The 16,888-nt window shown below is 43.2% G+C and overlaps 1 long non-coding RNA gene across 1 annotated transcript in view; it reads right to left on the bottom strand.

The window, feature by feature from the left end:
- Positions 1-16,888, bottom strand: part of LOC141373967 (uncharacterized) — a 103,622-nt gene that overhangs the window by 35,791 nt on the left and 50,943 nt on the right. The window lies entirely within an intron of this gene.

Raw genomic sequence — 16,888 nt, 5'->3', positions numbered from 1 at the left:
CTTAATCTCAGGAAACAAACTGAGGGTTGCTGGAGTAGAGGGGGTGGGAGGGATGGGGTGGCTGGGTGATGGACACTGGAGAGGGTATGTGCTACGGTGAGCGCTGTGAATTGTGTAAGACTGATGAATAACAGACCTGTACCCCTGAAACAAATAATACATTATATATTAATAAAAAAAATTTTTTAAAAACACCCTGACATAGCAAGCAACAACCTAGTAAAAATTGAAGGAGGGGGGCAATGTAAAATCTAATAGAAACCCCACATCCTTGTTGAAAATCACCAGAGAAACACAAACCCATGTATAACAAAGGGGCTCCGTCTGTAACCAACGTTCATCAGCTTTTTGACTGCCTGGCATTCATTCCAACATCCCCTTTTTACAGCGGTGACCATTTACAATTTTGAGGCTTTTAACTTTTTTTTTAGTTTGCATACAGTAAAATTTACTCTTGGTGGTGTACGGTTCTTTGGGTGTCCAGCACCATAATGAAGCCATAGAACAGTTCTGTCACCCTCATGCTGCCCCTTTGGCATTCCCATTTCCTTTTCTCCCCAGTGAAGGCCATTGGTCATGACTGCAGTCAACAAAAGGAGAGCAAAAGGAAGGACCCGTGTTCCATCCTGGAATCTGAATCTCAAGCAGAGAGGTAAAAAGGATGAGAACAGTTGGGTTCTCTGCTCCCAGTATCATGATGAGGGAGATGATAAACCCCTACTACCTGGAACCCCTGACCCTCCCAGTGTCTTGTCTCCACCTCTCATGCTGTGGTATTGTGAAAAGAATCTATTGATCTTTGTCCTGCTTCCTGGCACAGAGCTCCTAAAACCCTTGGAATTCCCTGAGTGGTGGGAGTGTCTTTTGTTATTCATAACAAGCCCCTATAACCATATCTGAATTTATGCTAATGAGGTGACTCATGGTGGGGCCCCTAGATAGCTTCATGGTGAGCGATGGTCTCCAGAAAGACTGAGCACCTAATTAGAGTTGAAACTTTCAGCCCCACCCCTGACCTCCAGGAAGAGGAGGGAGTTGGTGATTGAATTCAATCACCAACGGCCAATCATGCCCATGTCGTGGAATCTTGATTGGAAAAAACCCTAAACAATAGGGTTTGGGGGACTTCCCAGTTGGTGAACACACCCGCATGCCAGAAGGGCGGCATGCTCCATTTTCACAGGAACAGAGGCTCCTGCACTCAGGACCCCCCAGACCTTGCCCTATATCCCTCTTCATCTGGCTGTTCATCTGTATCCTTTATGATAAGTTATAAGAGTCAGGATAGCACTTTGCTGCGTTCTTTGAGTCCTTCTAGGAAATGACTGGACCTAAAGGTGGTGGGGAAGGGGGTGTGGAGGTCATGGGAACTCCTGAATTTATAGTTGGCCAGTCAGAAGTGCAGGTAACCTGGGGACTCTGTGGTTGAAGTGGGGACATTAACCTGTGGGGTCATTGCTAACTACTGGCAGCTCGTATGAGAACTGAATCGCATTACTGGACGCCAGGGAATCAAAGTGTTGGAATGACGTATTGGGTTAGTGTCATAAAGACATGGCGTACGTGCTTAATCTGGAAGAGGCATGTTTCATACCGCTGAGGGACGCACTACAACTTGTAAATGCTGTGGAACCAGAGTAACGGTTTCAATCCCAGGTTTGTCTCTAGTTACGTAACTATAGAAAAATCATGCAAACTCTACTGGGACTCAGTTTCCTCCCTGATAAACTGGGAATGATGATGATGATAATAATAATAATACGGATTCCATACAGTTGTTGGAGACTTGAAAGAGTTAGAATACCTTCAGGGTTTAGGATGATGCCGGGTGCATAGTAAACCCTCAACAAAAGTAGGCGGTTGTCATTATTATTCCTCTCGCTTCCAAATCATTCCCTCTTTAAGTTTACCAGCGTAGGTTTCTTCTGCTTGAAGCTGAAACACCCTGTTGATACCCCTGCCTCTTTCCTTTGAGCAGAGCAAGTGTGGTTAGCCAGGCAAGAATAACATCCTGGGGGGAAGTGGATTTCTCCAGAGAAGGTTCCCACAGACATTACAAAGAGTGAGAAAGAGGACAGGAGGGAGACCCAGACATGCTCCCATGGCTCCCACAAGGACAGGTGAGACACTCTCCATCCTCTCCTGGACCAGAAGGCTCACTGGACCATCACGTGCCTGGGCTCCCGAGGACATGCCCAGTCTAGGGCAGTGCTACCAGCCCGGCTGCCCACTGGAATCATCTGGGCAGCTGTGGGGCATTCTGGTACCTGCATCCAGCCTTGACTTCAGATCCTGACTTCAAAAGTTTGGGGGGATGTCCATGGCAGAGGGATTTTTTAAAAGCTCCCCAGGGAGAAACAAACCCAGGGGTTTCAGAGGGGAGGGGGCTTGGGGGATGGGGTAGCCGGGTGACAGATATTAAGGAGGGCACGTGTTATTCACAACTAATGAATCACTGAACACTGTATCAAAACCTAATGATGTACTACACAGTGGCTAACTGAACATAATAAAAAAAATTTAAAAAAGCTCCCCAGGGAATTCAAAGGTGCTGCCAAGGTTGGGAACCTCCATCTAGGAGGAGGAAGTCAAAGGGTCACCCCTCTGGCTTTCACCTTGTTCAGAGAAGGGCTCTTGGACTTTGTTGTGCACATGAATCATCTTGTCAAAATGCAGATTCTGGTTCAGTAGGGCCTGGGCAGGGCCAGAGACTCTGCATTTCTCACACGCTCCCAGGTGATGCTGATGCTGTAAGCCCAAGGACCACACACTGAGTAGCAAGAGTCTACCTGAAGGCTGTGGGCACTGCATGCCATCGCACAAACATCTCGTACGGGGGCCCCCTGGCCCCTCACAGGGGCTAGTTCAAATGCAGGACACCCGCTACTTTGGATTAATCTGCTCAGAACACCTGCGCCTTTCCACAATCACAAGTCACCCCACTTCTGACGATTTGGGTAGCAGAAGGCACTCCCAGGGGCACAGAAGGAGACAAACTGTGGCTTGGGGCCACCCATGATGCTCCCCCAGCTCCAAATGGAGTCAGAGACCCCCTAGCCCAATTGCTTACACTCACCCCTTTTTTGTCCAGAGCCCGACCCTGTGCACAGAGCATCCCCTCAAAATAAACTCACTGAGCCTTCCCTGCCTTTCCTCTATACCTGAGGCAAATTATTACTTCTCATAAACAAGAACTGCCAGTTGTGAGTAGCATCAGCTCACTGTTCTTAAAACACCTTATAATTGTTTCTCTGGGACAAGAATTCTCCGACCCCAAGATGGTTCTGACCGGCCAATCACAGTGCGGTCCTGGGTCCATGTTGTGATCAGATAATCTGTCACTGTCAGTCAGAGAGGCAGGGCTCTTGCTGCAGGGAGGGGAAGAAGGGGGAGAGAATCTCCTTCATCTCTGGAAGTGCCACTGACTGCCAACTCTCCAGGAGCCTGTCCCTGGAGAAGCCGTGACAGTTGTCAAGTGACGGAATAAAACCCTCTCCTTCTCAAACCTGCAGGCCCTGCCCCACTGCGGCCTCACATCCATTTCTTGTTTGTCTCTCAAGTGCCATTCAGAGAAGATGGAGGTGCCTTCTAGTGCTGAATTACAGTTGAAACCCAGAGGAAAAAGTTGGGGGGGGGGCATTTGGAGGAATAATGAGGCCACTGTAGTGGTCAGCCTTGAAGATGGCCCCCAATGATCCCCACCTCCTGATATTCACACCCCAGTGTAGAGTCTCTCCCTCCCTGTGGTACCAGGGTCGATCCTTGTAATAAACATAATTTAGGTGCACACTCCCTCTCCTCAATCACTCCCTCAGTGCAATCGCTCACTCACTTGCCATGTTTTGAGGACATTCAGGCAGCCAATGGAGAAGTCCGCCTGAGGAGGAACTGAGGCCTCCAGGTGAATGAGCTTCAAAGCAGATTCCACCCTAAGGGCACCTTGATGAGGCTGCAGCCTGGGACAACAGCTTGGCTGCCACCTTATGAGCCAGAGATACCCAGCTAACCTGCTCCTGGATTCCTGACACACAGCACTTGTGAGATCATCAATGTTTGTTAAAGTTGGGTCAGTTTGTTACACAGCAATAGGAAACTAATACACCATTCATACCAAACCAAACCATGAATACAATGGGAGTCCTTCTATGGCAGGAGGCAGTACCAATCACTACAAGAAACACAGAGACAGTAATGGTAATCATAATCATACTAATGGCAGCGAACAGTGATATAAGCCTCACTTGGAGCCAGGTACTGTTCTAAGCACTCTGCGTGCATTAACTCATTTGATCTTTAGCCACCTGTTATTGTTACTCTCATCCCTGTCCACGCGCTCCAGCCATCGGGAACATGTCTGTAAAGTTGGGTGTAGTGACATGATGCAACAAGGAAGACCACACGGCACAGGGAACGGTGGTGTAGCTCAGAGTGTTGGGGGAGCCTGTCGTAGGATTTGGGTTGGCTCTGGATTCCATGCTGTCAGAAAGCACCAGTAAATCCATGATTGGGTATCTTAACCCCTTTTATCTAGGAGTCAGGAAACAGAGGGGGGCTACAGCTCTCAGTGGGTACAGACGCGGTAGCACTCATGTTACGTGGAAGGACAGAATGTTTGTTGTTGCCCTGGTTTGCAAGGTGCCCTCACTTTTGTGCTCAGATGTGATTACAGGGTGTTCTTATTTCTGTTTCATTTCATTACTGAGGACAGGAAGTCTTCCCATCCGTGGTCCTGTGAAATTCCCCAAGTAGGGTTACACCACAGCCTGGCTGCTACACCCAGGTAGCTACCCGTTGATCACCGTCAGGAAAGCCGTCTTCCTTTCTCATCCCCATTTTACAGGCGGAAAAACGGAGCTCAAAATAAGTGAAGTAGTTACAATGTCAAGGTTGAAAAAGACTTTAGAGCAGAGCTTCTTAAACTATCGGTAGTTGAGAGCCAGTTTTGTTTGTTTCCCAATCCACTGTGAGCCAATACTTTCATAACATACAATACAAATGAATTATGAGAATAATGATCATGCACTTAGATGTTGCATCAAAGTCAAAGTGCTAGAAAAGTTTTTAACATGTACTCTCAATTTATGTATTATCTGGTCAGAGACAAATAAAACTGGTTCTCAGATGAGTACTGTTTATGGAGCATACTTTGAGCACCTGTAGAGGCTGTCTGATTGAGGGTTTCTCAAACTCCATGCATTGGTGCACCTTCAGTTTTGCCCTGTCTGTGTAGTACCTTCACTATTATTTACTTAATGTTATCTTTAAATATCCTCATCCTATATCACCCTACACCTAATTAGGACAGCCACCATCAAAAGAACAGAACAGTGGTAGCAAAATTCCAGAAAAATTGGAAACCAGGAGCCCTGGTCATAGGAAATAAAATGAAGCAACCATTTAGTATGAATGTATCTTGAAAAGTTAACAGATACTATATGATCCAACAATCCTGCTTCTGGGTATAAACTCAAAAGAACACAAGGCAGGAAGTCTAAAAGATATTTGCACACTCATGTCCACTGCAGCATTATTCACAATAGCTAAGAGATAGAAGCAACCCAAATGTCCATCAACAGATGAATGGATAAAGTATGGTATATACATACAATGGAATATTATGCAGCCTTTAAGGGGGGGGACTTTGTCACATGACACAACATAGTTGAGCCTTAGGAACATTATGCCAAATGAAATAAGCTAATCACAAAAGGACAAATACTGTATGATTCCACTCATCTGAAGTATCTAAAGTAGGGAAAATCAGAGAAACAGAAAGAAGAAAGGTAGTTTCCAAGGGCTGTGGAGAGGGGGAATTAGTGTTTGGTGGGTATAGAGTTTCAGTTTCGCAAGATGAAAAGGTTCTAAAAATCTGTTGCACAATAATGTGAATATAATTAACAGTACTAGGGGTGCCTGGGTGGTGTAGTCAGTTAAGCATCTGCCTTCGGCTCAGGTCATGATCCCAGGACCCTGGGATGGAGCCCCATGTTGGGCTCCCTTCTCAGCAGGGGGTCTGCTTCCCCCTCTCCCTCTGCTTCTCCCCCAGCTTGTGCTTGCTTGCTCTCTCAAATAAATAAATAAAATCTTTTTAAAAATAATAATTAATAGTACTAAACAGTACACTTGAAAATGGCAAAGATGGGTTGTTCAACATAGTACTAGAAGTCCTAGCCTCAGCAATCAGACAACAAAAAGAAATAAAAGGTATTCAGATTGGCAAGGAAGAAGTCAAACTCACACTCTTCACAGATGATGATACTTTTTGTGGAAAACTCCCAAAATTGCTAGAATTCATACAGGAATTCAGCAACATGGCAGGATATAAAATCAATGCACAGAAATCAAGTGCATTTCTATACACCAACAATAAGACAGAAGAAAGAAAAATTAAGGAATCAATCCCATTTACAACTGCACCAAAAACCACAAGATACCTAGGAATAAACCTGACCAAAGAGGTGAAGGATCTGTACTCTAAAAACTACAGAACACTGATGAAAGAAATTGAGGAAGACACAAAGAAATGGAAAAATGTTCCATGTTCATGGATTGAAAGAATAAATATTGTTAAAATGCCTATGTTACCCAGAACAACCTACACATTCAATGCAATCCCTATCAGAATACCACTGACATTTTTCACAGAGCTGGAACAAATAATCCTAAAATTTGCACGGAACAAGAAAAGACCCCGAATCACCAGTGGAATGTTGAAAAAGAAAACCAAAGCTGGTGACATCACAGTGCCAGACTTTAAGCTATATTACAAAGCAGTAATCATCAAGACAGTATGGTACTGGCAGAAAAACAGACACATAGGTCAATGGAACAGAATAGAGAACCCAGAAATGGACCCTCAACTCTATGGTCAACTAATCTTTGACAAAGCAGGAAAGAATATCCAATGGAAAAAAGACAGTTTCTTCAACAAATGGTGTTGGGAAAATTGGACAGCCACATGCAGAAGAATGAAATTGGACCATTTTCTTACACCATACATAAAAATAGACTCAAAATGGATGAAAGACCTCAATGTGAGACAGGGATCTATCAAAATCCTAGAGGAGAACATAGGCAGCAACTTCTTCTTAGACATATCTCCAAAGGCAAGGAAAACAAAAGCAAAAGTGTACTATTGGAACTTCATCAAGATAAAAAGCTTTTGTACAGCAAAGGAAACAGTCAACAAAACTAAAAGGCAACCTATGGAATGAGAGAAGATATTTGCAAATGACAGATAAAAGACCAATATCCAAGAACTACAAAGAACTTCTCAAACTCAACAACCAAAAACAAATAATCCAGTCAAGAAATGGGCAGAAGACATGGACAGACATTTCTCCAAAGAAGACATACAAATGGCCAACAGACACACAAAAAAATGCTCCACGTCACTTGCCATCAGGGAAATACAAATCAAAACTACAATGAGATACCACCTCATACCAGTCAGAATGGCTAAAATTAACAAGTCAGGAAACAACAAATGTTGGCAAGGACGTGGAGAAAAGGGAACCCTCTTACACTGCTGGTGGGAATGCAAGCTGGTACAGCCACTCTGGGAAACAGTATGGAGGTTCTTCAAGAAGTCAAAAATAGACCTACCCCTATGACTCAGCAATTGCACCACTAGGTATCTACCCAAAGATACAAATGTAGTGATCCAAAGGGGCACCTGTACCCCAAAGTTTATAGCAGTAATGTCCACAATAGCCAAACATTGGAAAGAGCCCAGATGTCCATCAATAGATGAATGGATAAAGAAGATACACACACACACACACACACACACACACACACACTAGAATATTACTCAGCCATCAAAAAGGATGCAATCTTACCTTTCACATTGACATGGATGGAAGGGGAGGGTATTATGCTAAGTGAAATAAGTCAATCAGAGAAAGACAATTATCATACGGTTTCACTCATATGAGGAATATAAGAAACAGCACAGAGGACCATGGCGGGGGGGTAACGGAATGGGAAGAACTCAGAAAGGGAGACAAATCATGAGAGACTCTTAACTATGGGAAAGGAACTGAGGGTTGCTGGAGGGGAGGGGATGGGGGGATGGGGTAACTGCGCAATGGGCATTAAAGAAGGCACATGATGTGATGCACACCGGGTGTTATATGCAACTGATAAATTACTGAACTCTACACCTGAAACTAATGATGTACTATATGTTGGCTAACTGAATTTAATTAAAAAATTAAAAATTAAAAAAATGGTGAAGATGGTAAATTTAATGTTATGTGTTTTTCACCATAATTTTAAAAGAAAAAAAATCCTTCATCCCAAACAATAACAACCCATATCATGTGTTGAGGTGGCCTGTTTTATGTTTCTTTTTATATATATTAAAATAAATTCATTGTCAGGACACCTGGGTGGCTCAGTCAGTTAAGCGTCTGCCTTCAGCTCAGGTCATGATCCCAGGGTCCTGGGATCGAGTCCTGCATCAGGCTCCTTGCTCAGTGGGGAGTCTGCTTCTCCCTCTGCCTGCCTCTCTCTCTCTCCCTCTCTCTGACAAAATAATAAAAATCTTTTAAAAAAAATAAAATAAATTCATTGTTGATAGAATGGAAAAATGTGTTTTCCATGTACCACTGAAAATCATTTTGTATACCACCAGAGAAGCACATACCACACTTTGGGAAATGCTGACCTTTCTCCTATTGCTGCAGTGCCTACCATCTGAGGCCTAGCAAGAAGAAAGGTTCAGGATCACTTCTGCTTTCCAAGAGCTTGTGGTCAGATTGAACAATTAAAATATAAAACCCTGGGAGGGGCTTGGAGCTTAAAAGAAATCTTTCAATAATAAATAATAAATCTAATAAATTTAATAATAAATAATAAATCTTTCAATAATAAAAGACCACAGTGCCCAGAGCCATCTAAAGACTCAGGGCAAGAACAGATCTGTTTGGTTCAGTGTTCTATACCAAGTAGCTGGCACATGTCTTGCCCAGAGTGGAGTCTCAACTGATACTTGTTGGGTTCTTTTAAATTAAGAGAAATAGAGACTGAGTAGCACACATCAGTGAGATACTCGGCAGGGTTCCTAACCTGAGGTTTGGACTTCAGTGGGTCTGTGAACTTGAATGGAAAAATCCCCATTTTCTGTAACCTCTGATTTTTAGCATTTGCTTCCATTATAAATGTAGGCAACAAACCACAGTAATATTCACAGTATCTGTGACTTTGTCACCAATATAAATCACAAATATTTTCATATCTCATTACAGTCATTGTAGATATCTCAATATATTGTCTACCTGCATCACTAATTAAAATTAAATAGTTATTAGACCCGCCACTAAATCTTGTTATTTTATGCATTAGTAAAGAAGCCTATATTACTATGACACAAATTTGGTGGTTTTTAAAATTTTGATCATCCTATTTTAGATAATTACAAAGGAATTCCTTTATAATTCTACACACCTTACTTTCTGCATTTATTTTCCATTTTGTTCTGATAAGGCATACATAGACTTCACCAGATGCCAAAGATGTCTGCGGCACACACACATACACACACAAGGTTAAGAATTGCTGTTTGATTGACTCAGTTTCCCCAATGTAGTTGACAACTGACTGAGTCTAAAGAGAACAAACTGAACATAGAAGAAACCCATTTTGCCACATTTTTGGAGGCAAACGCCAACTCACCATACCAGAAGGCAGTGAATTCACCAATTAACAGGTTGTGTACAGGAACCCCTCTGATAACCATCAGGTTCAATGTCCCTAAAATGAAGGCTGGTTGGCAAGGTCAAGGACTCGGAAAATTTAGTGTTAAGCAAAAACAATTAAAGTGACCTTACATCTACAGGGTTCAAAACATGGACTCTGGAGCTGGACTCCCCATGTTTGTATCCCAACTCCAACAGTTAGGATCTGTGTGAGCTCAGGTAAGCTACTGCACCTGAATGGATTTCATTTTCCCCGTCTGAAAACAGGAACCACAGAGCCTGATTGTGGTTGGCAGAAAAATGGCCCTTCAAAGATGTCCAGGTTCTAAGTCCTGGATCCTGTGAATATGTTAGGTTCTATGGCACAGTGCAACTAAGGTCACAGATGGATTTAAGGTCAGCTGACCTTAAAATAGGGAGATTATTCTGGATTATCCGGGTGGACCAATATAACCATAATATATCATTAAGTGTGGAAGCAGGAAGAAAAAGAGAGTCAGAGATTTGAAGATGTGATACTGCTGGCTGTGAAGATAGAACAAGGGGAGGAATGCAAGTGGTCTCTAAAATTCGGAAAAGGCAAGATTCTCCTTCAGAGGCTCCAGAAAAAGTGTGCTCTTGCCAACACCTTGATGTGAGCCAAGACCCACTTTGGACTTCTGGCCCGCAGAACCGTCAGATAATAAATATGTGTTGTTTTAAGCCAGAAGCTTGTGGCAAATTGTTACAGCAGCAAGAGGAAACTAATACAGTATCCCAGAGGGGTTTGTGAGGATTAACAAATGAGTTAGTGTTTATGTAAAGCCCTTAAAACAGTGCCTAAACCACATTTGGTGCTATACATTATTAGTGTTAGAGAAATGACAACTAAAAGGGAAAGAAATGAATCACTTCCAGAACAAACCAGGTCTGTTCAGGCCAACCCCTTGCTCTGTTTTATAATCCCCTAATGAACTCATGGACCCAGGCATGAATCATGCAGCAGCTAACAGCACAAAACAAGAGATCACCAGATTTTAGGTGCTCCTGGTGGATAAACACATGGCCACCTATGAAGTAGTCTTGCAAAAAAAAAAAAAAAACAACCCACAATATCAGGCCTAAACCTGATGAAACTTATAGATCCAACTACCAATGTACAGGAAACATGGAAGATAGAGGAACATGTCAAATGACACCACAGAGTAATCAGCAATATCTAGACCATAGGAAACTCTGCAGCAATGCTTCCCACACTGTAATGTGCACATAAAACACCTGGGGATCTTGTTAAAATGCAGATTCTAGGGGTGCATGGGGGACTCAGTCAGTTAAGCCTCTGCCTTCAGCTCAGGTCATGATCTCGGGGTCCTAGGATCAAGCCCCATGTCGGGCTCCCTGCTCAGCGGGGAGTCTGCTTCTCCCTCTCCCTCTGCCCCTCTCCCCCATGCTGTGCACTCTCTCTCTCTCAAATAAATAAATAAAATCTTTTTTAAAAAATGCAGATTCTAAGCCAGTAGGACTAGGGGAGGGCCTGAGACTCTGCATTTCTAACAAGCTCTCACGTGATGCTGATGCTTCTGATCCATGGACTACATTTTTAGTTTCAAGGATCTGAGGCATAAATAATCCATTTTTCTAGTAATAAAAGAACTGAAGGGGAAACCTACAGATTAAAAGATACGCCAACCATTACATAGTTTCACATTTGGATAAACTGGTAGAGGGACAGGGTTATTAACAAAGATAGGGAATGCCAGAGGAAATAATTTGATGGAAGTTAATTATTTTAGTTTTGAATAGGTGCACTTAAAATGTCGGTGTTGGGGCACCTGGATGGCTCAGTCAGTTAAGTGACCAATTCTTGGTTTCAGCTCAGGTCATGATCTCAGGGTTGTGGTACAGAACCTCATGTCAGGCTCCATGCTCAGCAGGGAGTCTGCTTAGAATGCTCTCTATCCCTCTCCCTCTGCCCCTCCCCTTTCTCTCACCCTCTCAAAATAAAAAAATAAATCTTTTAAAATAAAATCTTTAAAAATAAAATGTTTGTGTTACGGGGGAAAAACAAAATTCTAGGGGCACCTGGGTGGCTCAGTTGGTTAAGCATCTGCCTTCGGCTCAGGTTGTGATCTCAGGGTCCTGGGATCAAGTCCCACGTTGGGCTCTCTGCTCAGAGGGGAGTCTGCTTCTCCCTCTGCCTCTGTGCTCTCTCCCTCACTCTCTCTCAAATAAATAAATAAAATCTTAAAAAAAAGAAAAACAAAATTCTAGAGCTGCTTTTTATGTTCCTTAATTTGAAAAATGACTCAAATATATGACTTTACAAATCTGTACTAGCTGTAAGTAAGGGATCATTCTGCCATGATATATTTCCACTAAATGTGATCTACCTTAAAAAAAAAAAAAAAGATGTGGTATATATATATATATAATGGAATATTATGTAGCCATCAAAAAAATGAACTCTTGCCATTTGCAACAACATCGATGGAACTGGAGGGTGTTATGCTAAGCGAAATAAGTCAATCAGAGAAAGTCAAGTATCATGATCTCACTGATATGAGGAATTCTTAATCTCAGGAAACAAACTGAGGGTTGCTGGAGTGGTGGGGGGTGGGAGGGATGGGGTGGCTGGGTGATGGACATTGGGGAGGGTATGTGCTATGGTGAGCACTTGAATTGTGTAAGACTGATGAATCACAGACCTGTACCTCTGAAATAACTAATACATTATATGTTAAAAAAAGATAGTAGGAAGGGAAGAATGAAGGGGGGAATCGGAGGGGGAGATGAACGATGAGAGACTATGGACTCTGAGAAACAAACTGAGGGTCTTAGAGGGGAGAGGAGTGGGGAGATGGGTTAGTCTGGTGATGGGTATTAAGGAGGGCACATATTGCATGGAGCACTGGGTGTTATACACAAACAATGAATCATGGAACACTACATCAAAAACTAATGATGTAATGTACGATGACTAACATAACATAATAAAATAGAATTTAAAAAGAAAACCACAGACTATAAACCCAAATTACATCACCACAAAGTTAAAATGGTTTTGATTATTGTATCTATAAAATAATTTTCTTCACATGTTTATATCTATTCAGTGATTATAGCTTCTGCTGAAAAAAATTTGTTTTCAATTTCAGTTCTAGAGAAAAGTATACTCCTAAGCATTAAATTGACTTATTTGACTTCTAAAAAATAAATAAATAAAATAATGTGGAAGGGCCACCCCTATGTTTATTGCACCATTATTTACAAGAGCCAAGATATAAAATGATGTCTTTGTCCATCAATAAATGAATGGACAAAGACACAATGGAATATTACTCAGCCACAAAAAAAAAAAATGGAATCCTGCCATTTGTGACAACATGGATGGTCCTAGAGGGCATTATGCTAAGTGAAATAAGTCAGACAGAGAAAGACAAACACCATATAATTTCACTCACATGTGGAATCTAAAAAACAATGAACAAAATAATGTGGATGGGGGTGTATAGGGGCATAAGCAAAACAAGACTGACCATGAGTTGATCATTGTTGAAACTAGGTGAAGGGTAGCTTGGGATTCATTATATTATTCTCTCTACTTTCACATACACCTGGAATTTCCCCAATAAAATTATTTTTAAGTATACATTTTTTTAAACCTTCTTTTAGCTCCCCCTTTCTCTAGGACCATATTCTTCTGATGTTCTAGAAAAGACGCTCAGGGCAGGCTCTCCTACAACTTAAAAGTTATAAAGAACCGACCACTTTCAAGAGTTCACAGACTTGAAATTTCATGGCTTTTTTTCCATGCTTGCCTTCTCCCTTGTTTCTTTTTTGCAAATCTCAACAAAATACTTGTGTAACCAGATAATTATCAACATACTTGAGGCCATGCATGTACCTCCAAGCTCAGTTTTCCATCTGTGGAGATGTTCCCTCCACCTGAAATGCTCTTCTGTGGATCCTCACCAGCATTCTGTTCACCTGTTCCTGCTCTATGGGGCTTCAACTCACCACCCAGTATAAGCAGACATACGGCACTGTGGCAGCCCTCAACCCTCTCACTATCTGAGATCATCCAGTTCCTCTACTCATTTACTTCATGTCATCCTTCATCATGCACCACCTCATTTCACCCTCCCTTCTGAAATACATTCTTTATGTGGACAGGAGCCTTGACTCCCTGTCCATTACCAGGCACAGTGCGGGAGGAAGGAAGGAAGGAGGTGGGGAGGGAGGGGGGAGGGAGGGAGGGAGGGAGGAATGCTGTAAATATATTGAATAGCTAGCTCCATGGAGCCTATAACTCAGCAGATCAAATGCATTCTTGCTAACAGCCTTATACATACAACTCTATTCCATGTTTGTAGTAAGTAGTGAGTAAATGTTTTTTCAAGCCAATGGAGCTGCCTTGCCCATTCTTTTCAAAGAGAAATCTAGGTCTCGTATCAACTTTCATTGGACACCCAAGCTCTTGGCTCCTACTTGGTCACATGGAAGTCTCTATAAATCAGAGACGATGGAACATGTGATGTCTGTGGTCATCAATCCCCCATCACCTTGGATGCTTTCAATACCCATCTAACCGGCCCCATGCCAGGGCATTAATCAAAGGACTGAGCTTTCCACTGAAAGTCTGGAGTGGCACTGGCCTACTGGAAAAGAGGAGTTTTCAGAAAGAGACTTCATTCCAAATTCTAGCTTCATCAGCTGTGGTCTGAGAAGGGGAATAAGGTCCTGGAGACCAGTGAACTTGGGTTAGAATCTCAGCTTCTCACTTACTAGCTCTGTGGCCTTGGCTGAGCTACATAACCTCTCTGACCCTCAGTATCATCCCTAAAATGAGACTAATAATTGTCTTTAAGATTTTTTATTTATTTATTTGACAGAGAGAGAGTACAAGCAGGGGGAACGGCAGGCAGAGAGAGAGGGAGAAGCAAACTCCCCCACTGAGCAGAGAGCCCAATGCGGGGCTCGATCCCAGGACCCTGGGATCATGATCTGAGCCAAAGGCAGACGCTTAACGACTGAGCCACCCAGGCGCCCCAATAATAATTAACTTTACCTCGCAGGTTTGTTGTGAGGATTAAATGAGATGATATAAATAAAATGTTTAATCCAGTGTCCAACATGGAACACCTAGTAGATTTTCTCTGTTACTGCTGTGGCTACAGCGGCCACTGTCTTCTGACCTCGGGAGAGCCACTGAATTCCTCCAACCCTTGGCAGTCTTTTCTCTAAGAAGGAATAATAATGACCTACATCCACAGAAAGTTTGGTGCCTCCCTCCCTTATTTCCTTCAGTTTCCTGCTCAAATATCCCCTTTTCAAAGCCTTCCTTGGCCAGTCCCTTTCCTATAGAAAGTCGCCCACACTCTCTCTGTCCCATCATACTTCATTTTTCATCCTAGGAGCTACCCACCCAATTTATAGTCATTTGCGTAGGTAGTCTGTCTTCTCTGCCAGAGATCAGTGCCAAGGGAGTTAGGGACTTTGTTGTGTTCACTGCCTCTCCCCTGGGCCCAGAACAGTGTCTGGTATGTGAAAGCATTCAATGAATTTCTTAGAAAATGGATGGATGGAAGAAGGAAAGAATGAAAGAATGGAAGGAAGGAAGGAAGGAAGGAAGGAAGGAAGGAAGGAAGGAAGGAAGGAAATTGGTAACTACCAACAATAACTAGCCAGCCCCGAGTTGCTGCTCAATGAATACTAGTTTCCTTTCTTCCTCCCAAGGCCAGAAAAATGAAGAGCTTTAGATATCCTCTTGGGGCTGGGACAGGGGGTTGGTGCTGGGGGAGGATGTGAAAGAGGAATGCCCACAGACCTACCTCCTCCCCCCATCTCCACTAACCATCATTCAAACAATCAAAACAAGAACCAGGCTGCAGGTGCCAACAAGTCTGGTGCATCCCGCATCCCCAGTGAGTCCTTCCCGCAAGGAGTTCCTGAGGCTCGCTGCTTGCAGAAGAGAATTCAGGCAGAATTTCGACATCTGCTCTGTTTTCTGTAACCCCAATAAACAGTGTCTGGCCAACCTAATGTGGGGCCACTGAGGGTGAGGGCTGGGCTGCTTTGGGGGGTCTCAGAAGTAGAAAGTCAATGGGTTTGATGTATGGCGCCATTTATGGCACCTGAAACAGAACATCCGTTACCAGGTTGGCTGCTGTCAGATCCGCCTTAATACAACAATACAAGTAGTGGCTGAGTCTCGAAAGCCACTTTACAAAAGCTGTAGCCAAATAACAGAACCGTCTTTCCAATAGCAACCAGTTAGGCTGATCTTGTCACTCCTCTGCTGGAAACCCTCCACTGGGTTTCCATCACACTAGGAATAAAGTCCAAACTTCCCTCCCAGGACTGCACCAGGTCCAGCATGGTCCGGCCCTGCCCACTTGTATCCCCAACGTCATCCTGGCCCATCAGGACTCAGTCACTGCACTCCGGCCACACACACCCTGTCTGTGTTCCTACAACAGGACAAATGTGTTGTCCCGCAGGGTCTTAGTCCTTTGGTCTCTCCCGCCTGCACTGGTTCCTTCTCCTCATCCAGATCTTAGCCCCGGTGTGCTCTTCTAAAGTAGCCAAGCTACCTGGCCCCTCCAACACCTCAGCCTGTCTCAATATAACTGTAGCACTTGGGCACCTGGGCAATCTACAGTTATGTCGGCTTGTTTATTTGCTTATTTCCTACTCTCCCCACCCTCCCCTGAACCATAAGTTCCCTGTGTGAAAGAACTCTGCCTGTACAACTTACTGTATATCCCTAGAAGAATCCCTGACATGTAGCAGGTGCTCAATAAGTCTTCATTAAAGGAATGAATGTGTTGGGAGTGGCATTCAAGGCCAGGAGTCAGCAAACTTTTTCTGTAAAGATCCAGAGAGTAAATATTTGAGGCTTTGTGGGCCATATGGTCTTGGTCACGACTATTCAATTCTGCCATTGCAGCACAAAAGAGCCAATGACAATATGCAATTCAGTGGGCGTGGCAAAATCATTAGATTCATTTGCAAAAACTTCATTTACAAAATCACGGGCTGTAGTTTGCAAACCTTCTTCTAGATCAAGATTCCCAGTTCAGCTATACTATCCACAGAGTTACTTGACATGATTTTTTTTCCCATATGCTACCCCATCCACTGTGTGTTGTTTAAGTACTAAATAAAACTGCATCATATCCAATATTCTAACAAATAGACTTCACTCA

Source organism: Callorhinus ursinus, unplaced genomic scaffold, assembly GCF_003265705.2.
Source record: "Callorhinus ursinus isolate GAN/ISIS: 27379988/994484 unplaced genomic scaffold, GSC_fseal_2.0 scaffold13, whole genome shotgun sequence".
In the NCBI taxonomy this organism is placed as follows: domain Eukaryota; kingdom Metazoa; phylum Chordata; class Mammalia; order Carnivora; family Otariidae; genus Callorhinus; species Callorhinus ursinus.
The sequence above is the reverse complement of the archived record's forward strand: the minus strand, read 5'-3'. Positions and strand labels throughout refer to the sequence as shown.